Source organism: Protopterus annectens, chromosome 11.part0 (assembly GCF_019279795.1).
Source record: "Protopterus annectens isolate FY-2018-M chromosome 11.part0, PAN1.0, whole genome shotgun sequence".
Lineage (NCBI taxonomy): Eukaryota > Metazoa > Chordata > Ceratodontiformes > Protopteridae > Protopterus > Protopterus annectens.
This window is the reverse complement of record NC_056745.1, coordinates 1,524,346,765-1,524,366,149: the sequence shown is the minus strand read 5'-3', so window position 1 is coordinate 1,524,366,149 and position 19,385 is coordinate 1,524,346,765.

Below are 19,385 nucleotides of genomic sequence, written 5' to 3'. Positions count from 1 at the left end.
GACAAGGACTGCATCTTTGTCATAAGCATTTAATACCAAATTGGGAGAGATAAGTAGCATTTAACTCTGAAGGAATTGTGTCTTTCTGATAGCAGTGCCTGTAAGGAATTTTTCCTAACTTATTATCTAGTGTCCTCACTTTGTGATTATCAGGTTATCTATTTCACTTAAATGCACATCTGCAATTTAGTTTGATGCACCATTTCTAAATTCCCCTACCTCTTCCTAAATGTTATTCATCTGCTGTTTTTATTGCATTTGCTTTCGTCCTTTGTTAAAATACTTATCTCTGATTCATAAACATCACTGTTTAAAATCATTTATTTACTGTAGGGTTTGGCCATTCAAGATAATTATATACAAAATGACTCAAAAATCTACTGTAGCCAGAAAATATGTTTATATATTTCATTTTATGTACTTTATAAAATAAAATAATATAATATAATATAATATAATATAATATAATATAAACTCATCTCTGTTCCAATATCAAGTATTTTTGTTACTTTGTCTAAAAAAGATAAATTTATGTTAGTAAACTTACTATAACAGTAGATTTTTGAATAATCATTGCTGCAGTAGCCTTAGCTGTATGGGTTGAATCCTTCCAAGGAATCAACAAATGGCCACCTCACAAAGCTTTCACAGTACCCTCCACACAGCCAAACCATTACACAGCTCAAGATAAGCTAATTAAAAGTCAGGTTTGGGCTCAAATCCCTTTACTGTTCTCATGCCAACAGACAGAGGGATGCTAAAGCCATGAGAGGACATTGTTAGTGATATAACAGTAAAAAACCTACATGTTAGCATCAAACATACAACAAACAGAGGGGGGATAGTGGGAGAGAGTCACAACTGCAGCAATGATCAATCAAACATCTTTTATTATGATACGCTTACTTGCACAACTATATTATGTTCACTATATTGATCACTACTGTTGAAGCCATAACTTTATGGTGAGATAACCATAGCTTCAACTGACTGGGTGTAGGAAGAATGAAGGTCTAGGATTTCCTGTAGAATGATGCTAGCAAAGCATGTTCTAGACGTGAAGAAGTCTAATTTATACTGATTTATAAAAGTGTGGGCAGAGGGCTAACGTATTGCTTTCAAAACACTTCTAGCACCCAACCCTTTCTATAAAAATACTGATGAAGTGAAGGCCCTCGTAGAGTAATAGTTGACCTTGCTTGGAATAGGTTTGTTGTGGCAGGAATAGCAAAAGGTAATGAGAAGTGAACAACTGATCAGAAGTTCTGTAAGATTTTGTTCTATCAAGGTAGTATCAGAGTTGTCTGTGGACATCCAACGTATAAAGCATCCTTACTTCTCACTTTTAGGTTTTGAAAGGAAGACAAGGAGATAGATAACTTGACTTAAGGTAAACTTGGATATCACCTTAGGCATAAATGAAGGATTAGTTCTTAAGGAAACCCAGTCTTTCTGAAAAATAACCCACCATAAGAGTTTGCAACTCAGACAGTCATCCTGCAGAGGTCAGAGTAATTAGTAAGAATGTTTTTCATGTTAAGAACCTCAACTCAGCATGTGACGTTGGTTCAAATGGAGAAAGACTTAGTTTTTCTAAAATTTTAAATTAAGATCCTAGGGAGGAGCCTACTTGTTTATCAGGAGGTTTTTTTATGCAACACTCTTTTCAAAAACATTTTCACATGAAGTTGCATTGAAAGAGGGTAATCCATGTGCAGATGTGTTGAAATGGTTGACAAGCAAACCTTGCTTGAAGATTAAGATAGAACATAGGATAGAAACTCGCACAAACACTGAAGTACCAGAGAAACACTAGTCCTGAATGGGTGCTAATTCTTTTGCCGGCACCGACTAGAAAACATCTTCCATTTGCTATTATACAATTTTCTAGTAGACAACCTTTTTTCCTCCATTAACACATGCTACATGCCCTCAGAGAAAAGTGCCAAAAAGGTATTAAAACTTTATTATCCAGACAGTCAGTTGTAGTTTGGGGTTGGGCTGCATCAAACATCCCCAGTCTTGTGTGAGTAAGTCTAATCTGTGAGGAAGTTTGAGGTAATTTTCCCTGGCCATTTCCAAAACAAGGGAGCATGACTGTTGTCTGAGTTAGAAGAAAGTTGCCATAATGATCTTTGGAAAGTCTTTCTGAATTTTCAGAAAGACCCAGGATGTAAGTGGAAAGTGTGGAAAGTGTGGACAAGCATACAAGAACATTCCTGTCCACGGAAAAGAAAAAGCATCTCTTACAAGCCTTCTTGCATGGATTTTTGGAGCAAAATTTGCTAACTGTTCTTTAAAAGCAGAGGCAAATAGATCTATTTGATGTGTTCCTCCTGGCTGGAACAACTGCTGGAAGACCACCTGATTCAATTTCCATTTTTTGAAGGGCTTTTCTGGTTCTATTCAGTTTATGTGCCACACAGTTTTGCTCTGACAGAATGGAATGCCTGTACATTGCGATTGTGCTGAAAATATACATCCCAGGCTACAATGCATAGGCTGCACATAAGATATGTTCTGGTCCCTTCTTGATTGCCTATACCACATCACCATGGTGTTGTCTGTAAACAATTGAATAGGCCCTGTAGACCTCAAATGTTTAGACATTGAGGGCATTTATAAGATGTAACATGTATTTTATGTTTATGTGTTTTGGTCTATCTTTTTTTTTGTTTTTAAGACTCTGCACTTTTATCCCCATAGACACTGCTCCCCAAGCAAATTCTGAGGTATCTGTTGTAACTAACAACTGGAGCAGGAAGGGAGAATGAGATACCTGGATTTTGAGATATTTGGCATCCCCACCTCACAAAACTCCCTTTTCACAAATCTGTAAACTGGGAATTGAAGTCAGTGAAACAAATAAACTCCTCAATTTCCTTGAAGTGAGAACAAAAGAACAATGCACCAAGGTAACACACAATAGCATCTTTAATAAAATAAACAAAAGAAAACAGTGGTAAGCGCTTTCGCAACACTCAGTTGCTTCTTCGGACAAAAGGTTAAAACAGCTCATTTCTTAAATACTCTTGAAACCAATTAGCATAATTAGTGATGTCTTACCTGAAGGAGCATTTAAAGGCACAGACAAAAACTAAACATAAATCAGATAAAATACGTAACATAAGCTTCTACTAAGCATAAAAAATCTTTTTAAAAAATCAATCATGTAAAATTCATTCATAAGTAGGAGGCAATAAATATTATGCTTAAAATTATTTGTGTTTAAGCCGTCTGGCTTTCAGAAAAGGGACCAGAGATGTGGTACCATTAAGACCTGGATATTTGTCTGCATTACGTTTCATTATCCATTTTTGCTCACAACCTTCAGTAATATTTTCTATATCCCCTCCTGTCAAATTTTTATGCATCTGTTGTAAGACAAAAAACTGGAATGAATGTGAGGGATCAGTGTTCATGACATGATTAGCTAATGCATTTGTATGTTTTCTATTCTTGATATCACGAAGATGTTCCAAAATTCTATCTTTAAAAGATCTATTAGTCTTGCCAACATAGAAAACAGGACATCTCTTGCAGAAACCATAATAAAATCAGGAATAGAAAACATACAAATGCATTAGATAATCATGTCATGAACACTGATCCCTCACATTCATTCCAGTTTTTTGACTTACAACAGATACATAAAAATTTGAGAGGAGGGGATATAGAAAATATTAGTGAAGGTTGTGAACAAAAATGGATAATGAAACTTAATGCAGACAAATATCCATGTCTTAATGGTACCACATCTCTGGTCCCTTTTTTGAAAGCCAAATGCCTTAAACACAAATAATTTTAAGCATAATATTTATTGCCTCCTACTTATGAATGAATTTTACATGATTGATTTTTTAAAAAGATTTTCTATGCTTAGTAGAAGTTTATGTTATGTATTTTATCTGATTTATGTTTAGTTTTTGTCTGTGCCTTTAAATGCTCCTTCAGGTATGACATCACTAATTATGTTAATTGGTTTCAAGAGTATTTAAGAAATGAGAAGTTTTAACATTTTGTCTGAAGAAGCAACTGAGTGTTGTGAAAGTGCTTACCACTGTTTTCTTTTGTTTATTTTATTAAAGACGCTATTGTGTGTTACCTTGGTGCATTGTTCTTCTTTTGTCCTCATTTTCCTTCCCTAAATCCCTCTCCCACCATAAAACCACCTTCACCATCACATCACATGACAATACCCTTATCAAAGCTGATTCTCACACTAAACTTCTGGGTATTATAATTAAAATTGCCCTTCATATGCAACACTCTGTTAAAAAGACAAATAAAACATTTCTAGCCTCTAACTCCAAACCGTCTCTGGCACAGGCTTTCCTCTTACCCTGTCTTTTGCATGCCTCACCGATTACTCAGTTTTCTACAATCTACCTTAATAACCAAACTGGAACAAACATATAAAAACATAGCTCGCTTTGCCAGCAATCCACCATACAAATTCCACCTCTGCCTCTCTTTAGACAACTTCAGTGGCTTGAGTTCCCCCAACTACTTCTTCTTCTTTCCCAACTACAGTTCACTCACGCCTTATTAAACAAACCTTCAGCCTGTCCATGTCTCTCCTCTCTTATATCCCTCTACACCCCCCTCTTGAACTGTACGTAACTCAAATCAACACCTTCTCAATATTTATAAAACCAGCAAAAACATCGGTCAACTTCTATATAAAAGCACAGTGTCCCAAGCTTGGAGCAATCTCCCACCAAATATTCATAACATCAAATGTACATCTAGTGTCAAAATTAAACTTAAAAACTGCCTTTTTAATACTAGCTACTGCCCTTGCCAGGACTCCACTTAATCCCACCCGCATACCTCTCCCTACTCAAACTCTCTCAGCCTTCTCTTTTCCATACTCTCTGTTAACAGCAACACTAGCTTGTATTTCACTACCAATCTAGATATAATATTCTGCAACTTTATGACCTGTTAGTGTGAATGTAATAGTAGTTTTCATTTTCTTTTCTGTCTCTTTCTCTTACATCTCATACGCTGCTCTCTCAGCATACTTGTCATACAACTTCTGCTATTGTAATATGGCAATGCTATAACTATGTAAGTTTTCCTGCTTTATGAATGCATGCTATAACTATTTAATTTTCTTGTTTTTTTTTTTTTGAATTTATGCATGTTTAATGTCATTTTATTTTAATGGAGCTTTTCTCCTTAGGTCTCGACTGAAAACGGGCCTTTGGCTCAGATGGACCAACCCTGTTAAAAAAATGAGAAATACATGAATAAATAAATGTTGATGCTGGAACAAAAGAGAGTTCAACTACCTTTAAATGTTTATCATATGTAGGCTTGCAAAAGGTATCATGAGTATTATAGAAACCATGGGACCTGTAAGCATAAGGAATTCCTTTGCTGAGATGGAAATATCAGTGGCAAATCTCAGGAAAAATATCTAAATACAGGCATGTTTTTTTTTCCTATGAAGGAAAAGCTCACCCTAGAAAAACAATCATGTGAGAAGGAGTCAGACAAGATTTCTGTAAGTCCTCTTGGTATCCCAGCCTATGCATCAAGTCCTTTACCACACTGAGAGAGTAAACAAGTCATCTAAATATGGATAAATGTAAATAAATGATTACAGTCAGCTATCAGAGGAGCCAGATACATTATGAACACCTTTAGAGCAGTAGATAAACCAAAATAGACCAAAGGGCAATGCAGAGAACTGATGATATGATGCAGACACAGAATATGTTAAGAAACATTTGGAAATATGGATCTATAGGAATGTGATAATATGCATCTTTTAAATCTAAAATCAATAGAAAACTGCAATGGAGAATAAGGGATAAAAATTTGTGAAGAGACAGCATTTTTAACTTGAACTATCTTAAACTGATGCAGAAACAAAAGATCCAGACCTGGTCTCCAAGAATTTTCTTTCTTTGGCAACAGGAACATTATGACCCTTCCTGTAGCTGAAGTGGGGGGTAGCTTGTATTTCCTCTTGAGCCAGTGCATGCTGAATGACAGGAGGGACAAAAAAAGTCTGGTCTGGTGAGTGAGGAAGAATCTTACAAAAGGGAAGGAGAGACTCTCACCTCAACCTGTGACCTTCATAGATTATTCTTATATTCCAGTTATCCAAAACAATCTGTTGCCAGTGAGAGAAATGAAGATTCAGACTTTCTGGAAGGATTAAGGGACTGTGTGTGTGTGTGTGTGTGTGTGTGTGTGTGTGTGTGTGTGTGTGTGTGTGTGTGTGTGTGTGTGTGTGTGTGTGTCTGTCTGGGGAGGGCTAGAAATTCTTCATATAGTCATTCAGACTTACTAGCCTGTCCTTTGTTCTGTGGGGTTACAGGTTATATTTTTGAATCCCTTGACAAACCTGGCAAGGAGGGCTGAAAAATCTGAGGTGTCCTTTGAATCAACTTACCTGTTTCATCACACCGATGACCTGTGCAGCAGAGGGTATGAAAACTAGGTTTGTATACAAGGGACAATTCAAAATCTTCCCAGATTTACTGAAAGCTTTTTCATCCTTTTCAAAAGGAGAGGAATTAGTATTACTCATTTGTTATGGATTCACTAAACTGATAGCTGATGGGTTAGATTTGGGATGACTGCATAAAAACATAAAAGATTTAGGTACTTTATAAAGTCTATTTGCTTTCTTGAAGGAAGCAGGCTGACTTTCAGGAGAATTGTAGGTCAGGACAAAACCATCCTACAAGATAGACAAAAAAGGAGGAATTCTGGTAATTCCAGTTGTAACAAATCATAACACTTCCTGAGGAACTGAGAAACATCACTGTTTGCCCACTGAAATGATTAATTCTAGAAACAGGTTCCGAGAATGAGAATACTGCAGAATTATTGGACAAAGCCACAATTTCCTCAGAATCTAAATCAGAATCCTGTGAAGATGACACACGATCTCTGTTTTCAGTATCATTTTGAGGTTCACAATTTTGAATCTCATCAGAAAAAAAAAAAAAAAACCTTTCCTTTTCTTTTCCTTGAAACAAGCATATATGAATAATCAAGAGTCTGCACTAGACCCTGAGATAAATCTAATATATTACTCCTGTCAAGAATGACTGAGACAGGAGAAGACATATGCTTAAGTATTTGCTGCTTTTTGGCAGGAATATCTGAAGAAACAGATTCACTTTTGGCAGCAAAAGGCAGTCCAGGGATGGGCACAACTTTCAGGATAAGCAGAGTGGCCTTCCTTGCTCATTCTCACAGGATGACAAGACTGGCTTCCCCTTGCCTACAATGAATATTCTAACAACCACAGAAGATAAATATAACTCCTGGCCCATGGAGGCTGTAGGGACTATACAAGCTGTACCCCAAAAAAAAGGAGTCCAAGTAACCAGCTTTGGCCACACTGCAGTCACCCACTTGCATCTGAGGACTTTTATTAGCCTGCTGTATGGCTGTAAAAAGATAGAACTGAAGAACTGATAACTTGTTTCAGGAATAATTTTATTTTTATTTATTTATTTCATTTGTTTACTGGGTAATGTCCAGCTGGGCATGAGGCCCACTTTTTTAGTGGAGGCCTGGGGAGAAAAGCTTCATAGATACATACATACATATACATAACTGCTTACATACATTTTACAGTATTAAACAATCAGGATGCGCACGTATATATGTTAATTAACATTGTACAAAGGAAAATATCAGTATAGAAATAGCTAAATAACTACAATTCACAAATTTAGCTTAAATGGTTCAGTATTGAATATTAACAGTATGTCAAGCAGTGAGTACAGTGTTATACAGTCTGTCAGGAAAGAGTACTGTAGTTGTAAGACACAGCAGAAATTGTGTTTCCAAATGCAACTGAGTTGGAATACTGAACCTAGTTAGCAAAGGCAGATAATAGTTGCAGCTTTGAGAAAGAGCTGGATTCTAGTGTAGAAAGGGTTAATGAGAGGGTGAAGAAAGGGAAGGTGGGTGGCCTAGCCAGGAGTGTGGAAGGAGCAGAGCCAGTGTTTTGCTAGATGTTCCTTGAGGAGGTGTTTGAACTCATGAATGCTGGGGTTTTTACCTATAGGTTGAGGGAGGGTGTTCCAGAGTTTGGCAATTTTATAGGAGTAGAGGGCAGTGCCTTTTGTCTTGTGGGGTTGGCTAATCTTTAGCAATAGTTTATTTGAGGATATCAGTGATCTAAGATTGCTATTGGTTTGGATTAGACTGGCAAGTGCTGGGCAGCCGTTTGGTTTGTGAATTATTTTGTGGGCTATGGACACTTGGTTTAGTGTTAGAAGGTTTGGGAGTTCTAACCATTTTAGTTGTGTAAGTACTGAGCAGTGGTGGGTTCTGTAGGTTTGGCCAGTAGTGAATCTGGCAATTTTGCTGTAGCATGATTCAAGATTATTTAGGTCAGATTTATGAATGTTTGTAAATACTTGGGGGTCGTATAGGAGGGTGGAGAGTAGCTGTGAGCGGGCAGTGGCTAGTCTGGCAATATCTGCAAGGTAATGTTTAATTCTATATAGGGTGCCTAGTTTGGAGTGGACTTTTTTAATGGTGAGGGAGATGTGTGTATTGAACCTTAGGTTTTCATCAATTGTGACACCAAGAAGTTTGGTTTGGTTAGTGGGTTCTATTTTGGTTCCATTTGTGGAGAGGATTGAAAGTAGAGTCAGACATGTTTTGGGTTTATTATAATTGAAAACAACTAACTTGGTTTTGTTAGGGTTTAGTATGAGTTGGTGGTTAGCGAGGTAGTTTTCAATGTCCTGGAAGGATTTTTGCATTGTTGTTTGTAGATCCTGGGGTGAGGGGGCTGAGCAGATTAGTGTAGAGTCATCAGCGTACTGGACTATGGAGGCTAGATGGATTGCACAGCTGAGATTGTTGATAAAAATTGTAAAGAGGAGGGCTCTAAGTATAGAGCCTTGGGGTATGCCAACAGTGATGGGTAGTAGGGGGGAGAGGGTGTTCTCCCACTTGGTGCCCTGCTGATGGTTAGAGAGATAACTATGGAACCAGGACAGGGCTGATGAGCTACGACCATGGGATGATAGTTTATTTAGTAGGATTTGGTGGGAGATGGTATCAAAGGATTTTGACGTGTCCAGAAATATAGAGGAGACCATTTGACCATTGTTAATGAGGCCCTGTTTGGTGTTTGTAAAAGATAATAGGGCAGTGCTGGTACTACGTTTTGGCCTAAAGCTGTACTGCGTGGGGGAGAGGAGGTTGTGATTAATGAGGTGGGTGAGGAGTTGGGAGTGAATGCATTTTTCTAAGATCTTGGCTAAAGGGGAGAGGATGGCTATGGGACAGTAATTAGATAGATCTTTAGAGAGGCCTCCTTTATGTAGTGGAATGATGTGAAATATTTTCCATAGCTAGGGGACATACTGTTCATAGACAGAGCAGTTAATCAAGATTGATATGGGATAGGCAATTGAAGGGGCAGCAGTTTTAAGGAAATCATTAGGTAGTTGGTCAGCAGCTGGAGAGCAGGGGTTGAGCCTGGAGAAGAGTGAATGTATGTAGTTAGTTTGGATTGAGGAGAAGGAGAAGGGGATGAGGAAGTCAGAAGTGGGATTGGGTACAATGAGAGGCTGAGCAGTCTGATTACCAAGAAGTGAAGTGATTGAGTTAATAAAGTGGGCATAGGTTCATAGGTTCATAGATTGGTACTAGGCTATCGGCCCTAGGGCCTATACAAGCCTATCCATAACAATTCCCTGGCTATTTCTTCCCACACTATTTACTTCCCTGGACTCCTGTCTAGCAGGGTGACTGACATGATCCCCAGAGTGAATTTCCTTTCTCCCATCCAATCTTCAAGGTTCCTTTTGAAGAGGGCCAAAGAAGTGCTCTGCTTGACATGTATGGGCAGTCTATTCCAGAGTCTGGGGAGTCTCTGTGTTAGGAACCTATCCATCCATCATGTTTTGTTTATTGTGATGACAAGGTTTAGATGCCTGGAGCATGTGGCTCTGAGGGATTGGGATTTCTTTAAGTGTAGCATGTCCAACAGCTCTGGGTTTGACATGGCCTTGTATGTTAAGCAGAGATCACCTCAGAGTAGACGATACGTGACAGAGTATAGCTAGAGTTTTTAAGGCAGTCAGCATAGGGCATCTGCTTTAGGTCTGTGATTCTTTTAGAGAGGTATTTCTGTGGCCTTTCCAGTTGTTGCAGATGTCTTGAGAGGTACATACCAAATGGAGCATTGTATTATATAATGGGTCTAATGAGGGATGAGTACAGTGGGACAATGACCTCCATTTTTTCTGGATGAAAAGCCCTTAGTGGTGAGGTGTGCCACATAGAAGGATTTCCTGACTGTTGTGGTGATGTGGTTATTGAAGGTGAGACCACTGTACACCTGTGTCCCTAAGTCTCTTATCAAATGTTCGGTGTTTAGTGTACTGCCACCTATGTGGTAACTCACGGGTACATGTTTTTTCCCAAAGGGGATAACTATACATTTCTTGGCATTGAGCTTGAGCCCATGGCTCTGGCACCAAGCATGTGTTTCTGTAAGACCCTTTTGTAGATTATCCACATCATTTGGGGATTCAATAATGGCTCCCAGTTTGCAGTCATCTGTGAACTTTGTTAGCCAGAGTCCCTTAGTGTTGGCCTGTACTTCAGAGAAGTAGATGCCAAACAACAGAGGTCCCAGGACTGAACCCTGAGAAACTCCACTTGTCACTTGTCTGGAGCTGAATTGTGTAGCTATGGAGGTGTCAGGAGGGGGGTTGGTGTATATTCTGGGTTGAGAAGATTGTTAATATTTTTCCAAAATTTTTGGGGGTTATATTAGTGATTTTTTTGACTTGAGAAGAAATAGTTTTGTTTATATGTTTTTATCTGCTTCTTAGCCTGGTTACAGAGCTGTCGATATGTTGTGTGGTTATTTGTATTTTTGGTGGTGTGGTAAGTAGTCCAGGCCCTGTCTCTTTGTTTCATTAGTGTGATGGTATCTTTAGTTAGCCAAGGTATGTGCCTAGTTTTTGCTCTAATTTTTCTTGTGGGTGCTCGATCGTTAAGGATTTTATGAAAGGCATTGTTGAAGTAGTGGACTGCCTGATCAAGTTGGAAGATTGTAAGAGATGACCAGTTACTTTGCTGGAGTAGAAGGTTGAAGGTGGAGGGGGAGAATTTTTTCTTGTTCCTGACAGTTTTGTATATTGTGTTGGTTTGTGTCTGAACTCATTTTCTGTACAGGGAGGTAGGTGAGTGGTCACTGAAGGAGTCAGAAAGGCAGCCTGCTAAGTAACCTAGATTGGATCTGTTATTCAGTATCCAATCTAGAGTGGACTGCTTTTTTGAGTGTTTATCTAAACGGGTGGGACAGGATATGGTTTGGGTTTGGATATGGTTTGGGTGAAATTGAAGAGGTTTAGGAAATTGGGGGATTGCTGGAGTTGAAGGAGTGCCAGTCCAGGCTGAAATCTCTTAAGATAATGGTGTTCTGGTTAAAACTGGCTACAATAAGCCACAAAAGAGACAGATTCCTGAGGAAGTCTTGCAGCAGTAGTCAGTAAAACAGCTAAATGATAAAAAAATAAAATCTTCCCACATTAAGACATTGTACAAAACACTTTAAACACTTACCCCCAGCCCCCAAAATAAACTAAACTAGTCTCTCCACAGAAATAAAGGTTACAATTAAGTCTTAACAACTTTTTACCACAAAAGTAAAAAAGTAGTGCTTCTGTTTAAAAGTGAACAAAGGTCATATGACAGTTAAAAAAGTCCTAACTAAAATATTTAAATTTCAAAGAAAAATATTTTTTCTATCAGACAAATTAAAATGTATGCTTTTTCCCACAAAAAAAAATATTTGTCCAGCAATGGAACAGTGTTACTGACTGTTGATCCTCGAAAGCTCACAGAGGAGCCCTCTCTTTGTCTGTAGGAAATCTCTGAAGGGCTTTGCACCCAAAGCTGACTTTTAGTCAACTTACCTAGAGTTGATTAATGGTTTGGGTATCTGGAAGGTACTTTGAAAACTTTGGAAGCTAGCCAGCTGTCAAATCATTGCCAGGATTGATAAGGATACTGAAACAGTGATCATATGAGGAACATTTCTGTTTAGGTTCATAGATTCATAGTTAGGTACTAGGCTATCGACCCTGGGGCCTATACAAGCCCAGCCAAAAAGGTACCCTGGCTTTTGCCACCCAAGAAAATTATTTTCCTGTGCCACTGTCGAAGAGAGCTGAGAGGTGATCCTGGGGTGAATTTCCTATTTCCCATCCAATCATCAAAATTTTTCTTGAAGAGTGCTAATGAGAAGCTTTGTTTGATATAGATAGGTAGTTTATGCCAGAGTATGGGAAGTTTCTGGGACAGGAATCTATCCCTCATTTCTACTTTCACAGCAAACTTCAAACTAACATTGCTAGGTTAAGCATACTAAACTAAATGTTCTGTAGCATCTGCCTGCTCCATGCCATACTGATTCAGGCTATGACTATCCTCAGATGACCTTGTCTCAATTAGGGCACAGGCGAGGAAGTACTGGGATAAGGAGAAATGGGAGTGGGAGGTTTATACAAGCAATCCAGTCTGGGGACAGTGTTGGCAGAGTCCTACTATAAGTGCTTCACCCAAGGAAAGGTAAGAGATTGCAAAACTTTAAATATGGACTCTGAGGAATGCAAACTCACAAAGCATGGCATTAGCGCTCTGTGTAGAATCAAAGGTAAATTAAAACATGAAGATGGGGAGGGATAATGAGGTAACTGAGGTCAATTAAGGTAAATATTATTGCATGGTGGTAAGAGTTGATGAATGATTTAGTAACTCTAGTTGTAGAGCAGAGGAGGTGAGGACCAGGTTCAATATTTTTGAGCCCCTCAGTGGAGTTTGGACTAGTTGGTCTAAAGAGATGGCATTAATGAAGTGTAGAAATCTCTGTGCATAACTATCTGAGAAAGTATAGGTTCTCCAATTAAAGAAGAAGGCATTGAAGTCACCCAAGTGGATAGTTTGGATCTCTATAGTTAAAGGTGTTAATTTGGTTCGGTATGTCTCATTGCTTAATGGGGTCATGTAGAGGGTATGTTGGTTGGCAAAGATGCAGTACTGGGTTTTGCTTATCATGTGAAGTCCATGGTCATTGTCCTATATTATGAGTTTGGTGGTGAAATTATTTCTTTGGAACACGGATAAACCCCTTCCAGCTACACCTTCCAATTATACATTAAGTCTAAAGGAATTGGAGTCATTATATCACTCTACAGCAGGAGTGCTATCGGTGTTTTGAAACTATGCTTATATCTATATTTTACAAGGTTAAGAATGCCTGTACAGAGTCCAACTTTTTGTTATGGCTTCTTGCATTGAACAGTGCCATTTTATTATTGTTTTGATTTTGACACTCTGTGGAGATATTTTGAAAAGTCTGATCTTGCCTAAAAAGGCAAAGGAAGCTAGAAGGAGAGAGAGCTACAGACCATTCCGAGCAAGGCAGCCAGGGTTGTCAATCATCACCTCCCAGCCTTGTATATAATGTATTCCCTTAGAATTACACTCCAGTAGCTGAGACAATAATTAAAATCAGTTATCTTTTGTTTACACTTAGGCATAATCTTTAGCAACAGAAGGATACTGCAAAATACTAGTTTCTCACCCAGTTCATATGCATTCTCTCCAAGTTCCATTAATTCCATCTTCATATGATCTAAGGAATTCAGGCACATGTCATTTACTCCCAAGTATACAATGATTGTCACATGTGTACCTGAGGTGAAGGAACATGTGGGCTGTAGTGATGCTGTGAATCCTGGTACCTGAGAGCTAGCTAACATCTCTGTCTTTGCCCAGCCGAGTGAAGGGGACATCTGTGTGTCTAACTAAAGATATGTCCAGGACAATACCAAATGTGTAAATTTGTTCCTTTTAATGACTTTTGCATGCTGATTGTGTGACCATCTTTGGGCTGTGTTTACTGTAATGTGAGAACATGATGTATATCAGTTTAGACATGCATGATACTGGTTGAAAGAGGGACACTGCCAGTTAAGTTAAGTATTTACATCTCACACAGACAGAGCCCATTGAGTAAAGTCTGAGTTAATTTTCAGAATGTACGAGGCAGTTCTTGCACTACCTTAAGATACCATGTGCTCTAAGACTGAGAATAGAGGGAGAATCAGTCTTCTCTTACCCCATGATGACAAGCACTGCTGTGTGATAAGAGTTAGTGAGTACTAGAGATGGGCAGGGGAAATAATACAGGAAAAAGTTTTTGGAATGGGAAAATGCAAGGCTATGTAGAAATTGGAACAATCATGGAAACCTGTTCAAATCAACACAACTTAGAGCAACTCCACTCAGCTCAGCACAGCCCAGCAAAAGGTGGATGATTCACTCATAGGAGTTATAAGATGGTAACTTTTCAATAACTTGCACAGACTAAATACTATGTAAATACAACTACTATAGCTCTAAGTCCAGTCAGCATAGCTCAGAGCAGTAAGAATAAAAAACAAAATAAAATATCTAAGTCCAAATGGTATAAGCTATCCAGGACCTGCAATAATTATTCTCTCACTTAGAGCAAATCATTACTTAATCCTAGATGGCCACTACACCAGGCCAGACAGACTATGCAAAACAGAAAATAAAATGCAAATTTACTCAAAGGAGAAATTAAATTGCAGAAATAGTATGAGGTAATACATTAATCAGGTAAAATGGCTATATCAGTTAGGAAACTTAAGCCAGACACCAAAAATGTAATACAGTGCTTTCCTGGCTTTTTTTAAAGTCAAACACTGAGTGCATTTGATTCAGACATCTGCAGTTTTTATCAAAAGTCAATTTGGATTTACACTCTGCAGTAAGTATCAAATAAAAAAACAAAACAACCAATGAAAGCAAGTGAAATCTGAAGCCTGAGAGCTATACTCTACATAGGACCTACAGCAATTATTCTACCTCTTACTTAAATCACTACTTAAATATAAGGTGGCTACTACACCAGGTCAAAGTGATTGATCATGCAGAAGATAGTATGGGGACTTGCTTAAAATAGAAAATAAAACACAGAAACAGTACTGTGCAATGCAGAAAACAGTACTTAATGTGTGGTGTACATTAATGTGACACTTTAGTGATCCTGCTAATCATTTTGTTAAATGGCTGAGTAATGCATTCAGATTGCTGTTTTTTATTTAGATCCCAGAGTCTCTGCTGTAGGTCATTTACATTTGTAGGATACTATTTAGGGCAGGGCAGTTGTCAAGGTAGTAGATTAGTTCATGGCATGTTGGTAGTAAAGCAGGTCTAGCTCAGTTTTTTTTTTTTTTTGAGAGATTTGCAGTGATGAGAGGAGTGTGCATTTTTGGATGTCGATTTAGTTAAAAATAGAAGACACATAGAGGAGAGCAGGATGAGTTGGTCGGATACTAGGATGTGTCTGCCTATGTCAGTAAGTAAATGCTTTGCTCTGTATAAAAGAAAAGACCAACCTGAGGATTCAATAAACTATGTAGGCTTAGTGTAAAGCCTATGTAGAGTTTATGTGTTAACATGATGAACAGAAGTGTTAATTGCATATCCACGCCCGGCATCGCACATACATGAAAACAAGCCCAGTTTTGTGGCCAGCAATCATGTAAAGCAGCACGAACACCTGCACACATAAACCTGGACAAACTAGGTCTGTTTGATTGCACAGAAAGCCACAATTACAATGAGGGTTTAATATAAAACAATGTACACATTTCAAATACATTATGTAGAAGTGTAATCAGTGTAGAGTAGAGTGTAAACCTATTTAAGCATACTCAATAAAAGTTTTGCTAGTGATCAGCAAGGGCACATAGACTGCATTAGAAATACATATTCATGGGAAGTATGTGTATTGAAAAGGGACACACACATGAATTGTAGGAATGAACATAGGAGAAGCGGACAGGTGAAACATGGTAATGTACAGCAGATGAGGGCATGTCAAAGTACATACACCACAAAGACAAGACAACTGTAACATGAGCAGTAGTCACACAACTGTATGATACAGTACATACTGCTGTTTACATCTCCTGTATGGGTGTAGTCATATCATCGCATGGTTATTGTGTATTATGTGACTGTCACACATAGTGACATATCAATGTAGAAGGTTTTTTGTGATATACACATCCTGACATGATCACTGTAGAAGACATTTATCAAAGATGGTATATACAACAGGAGGTAGGTGCATATAGTGAAGCTGTGCAAAATGAGTTGGCTGAATATGAATGTATTGTCAGCATAGGCCTCAGCCAAGCAGGACACATAGCAGCAGGGTCATGGAAAGCAGTAGACAGAAGCACACAGAATCAGGGACAATATCAGAATAATACCACCATTACTCTGTGTCATTGACAGAACATATGTGATTGTGAGTTATTATACATGTTCTGCATGAACGCACTTGTACAACTGTCATGATTTCTCAGTAAGTATATAAGGGGAATCAAGCGCACCTTCCTCAACAATTAAACATCTTTCAGAGATGTTACAAGGGAAACTGTTATACCTGTAATTGAAATTACAAGCAATCCTAGCTAGTTGACAGGATTGCATGACAAATATATGCCACAATCCATACTTTTACAAATGTAACCCATGCCATCAACAGTGTCAATCAGCTATATTTTCTGCGTGCATCAGAGCAGCATGTAGCACACATGCATCTTGTATAACACCTTGAAGAGGGCCCTGCACTGTCATCTCCTTATGCTTATGCATCAAAATGAATACTTAGATAAGGCTGTAAGTTACGTGGGAGCTCACTGTGGCAAAGGTAATACACTTGAGTAACTCATCCCTGGAAGATGTGTTCTGAGGTACATGCAAACGTGTGCATTGTCCTCAGATTATCTGTGTAATGAGGCTTGAGAACAATGGGACTATAATTTCCTTTGATATGGATGACCCGCACATATTTAGGAATTGTGTTACATACAAGGGATTAGTCACTACTGTGTACACATGCTGGTGGATGTGCTGCATACCATCTACCTGAGTACACAGGTCACATACCACTTGGTCTGCTCATAGGGGTGTGCTGTCTATATTGTAATTAGTTTGTATATTTTCTTTCATAAAAGAAGTAATCCCTCATGATTTTTGTTCATCTACTGTGTCTCCATGGCTGTGGCAACATTCCTTTGTGTGTAATAATAATATCTGCATAACACCAATACAATACTTGGATTCAATGACTGTACACAATTTGCATTCCTCCACAAAGCTGGTTAGACAAAGGATGTGTAAGTTAGTCTTGATGTCTGAGACTTAAATACTGAACAGGAAAGGGCCTAGTATAGAACCCTGAGGTATGGACCTGGCACTGGACTCTAGATAGAGGGGACCTCACACATTTCGATATTATCTGTCACGTATGTGATCCAGTTGTCTGCCCACATGGTGGTGCAGGTGTTTATGCCCAGTTAAGACAGTTTCTCTTGTCCTAGTCCCCCTACTTGCAACACCTACCCCCTACCTCCTTCCTCCTCCCACAACACCCTAAAAATCTTTACCATGAATGCCCAGAGTCTTAACAACAAAGCTCATCACTTTCAAGTTTGGCTATGCTACAACCAACCAGACATCTTAGCAATCTCTGAAACTTGGCTCAAACCCCATATCTCAGATGCTGAGATCCTACCCCCAGGATTCAATATTCTCAGAAATGACTGACCAAATAAGAAAGGGGTGGCTCTGCCTTAGTATACTCCAACCTCCACACCTTAATACCCCTCCAAACTCCAATTCCATATTTCCAGAACACAGAATTGACTGCTGGACTAATAAAAATGAATAAACACAAGAATATCTGCATAATAGCCCTTTATATCTCTCCTGGTAACAATATCTCTACTCTTGAGGATATTCGCCTATGGGCCTCTACTGAAATTAAGTATGAAACTTATATTTTAGGAGATGTAAATATTGACTGGAACCAAATTAATAGCACCTCTCCCTCCCTATCCATCAACCTCCATAACTTCTCTCAGATAATTCACTCAGTCACCCGACCTAACAAAGTAAATCCCCGTGGTTCCACTTTAGACTGGATCTTAGTCTCTGATCCTAATAAAATAACCAACTCTGGCACAACTCCTGATTCCATCAGCGACCATTTCCCAGCTTATATTCATTGCTCAACGACCTCTTCCCCTCACCAGCACCAATATATTTATACCCGTAACCTCAGTAATTTCAACCCCACATCACTCTCAAACATTCTCAAACAAATGAACTGGAAAATACTAAACTCCCTTCCTCTTGACAATGCTATAAAACACTTCAACTCTGTCTTCCTAGACACTCTAAACTCCCATGCCCCTCTTAGACACAAGAGGGTAAAAACTAATACAGCTCCTTGGCTATCCAAAGATACTAATAAAATTATGCACCAAACGGACAAACTTTGGAAGCTCTACCAAAAAGATAAACTTCCCAATACCCTGCTGCAATACAAACAGCAATGTAACCTAGCAAAACAGCTAATAACCAAGGACAAAAAGTCCTACTACATCAAACTCCAGTCCAACAACAACAAAAACCCCAAGCAATTCTGGAAATCAATAAACTCACTGCTTAATCCAGGATCCAAAAATAATCCTTGTCCTGATCCAAGCAAATCGGATCTTGATCTAGCCTCTGATTTTAACTCATTCTTCTTAGAAACTATTTCTGACCCAACCAGGACCTTTTCCCCAACATTAACCCTCCAGCCCCTCTCTCTTCCTCATCCAACCTCACTAATAACTTCCCCCCTTGTTTGACCTCAAACCTGCCTCTACTAACTCCATAAAAAGACTTCTATCCAAACTTAAACCATGCTCTAGTGCTCCTGACAACATTCCCTCTGCCTTCCTAAAATGTGCTGCTGATGCCTTAGCTCTCCCAATCAGTATTATAATCAAAAGATCTATTAAGGAATCTTACGTCCCCAAACTCTGGCGCTGAGCCTATATTCTTCCCCTTTATAAAGGAGGCAAAAACACCAGCATCTCTAACTTCCGCCCTATCGCTCTGCTCTCTCCAATCTCTAAAATCCTTGAAAAGTGCATTCACCTTCAACTTATGCCTTACCTGGCCCAAAACAATCTTCTTACACCTACACAACATGGTTTCCACCCAGGTCATAACTGCTCTACATGGTTTCCGCCCAGGTCATAGTACTATAACTGCTCTACTCTCTTTCTTAGAAACAGTCAATCTAGCCCAAGACTCTGGACATCTAGTCTCTACTGTTCTGCTCGATCTGTCCAAAGCATTCAACACTGTTTTAAACACGTTCTTTATCACCTCTCAAAGCTCCATCTCTCCCCAAACACTATATCCTGGTTCTCCAGTTACCAATCAGATAGAACTCAAGAACTCAGGCAGTCAAATGGAAGTACTCTACCTCT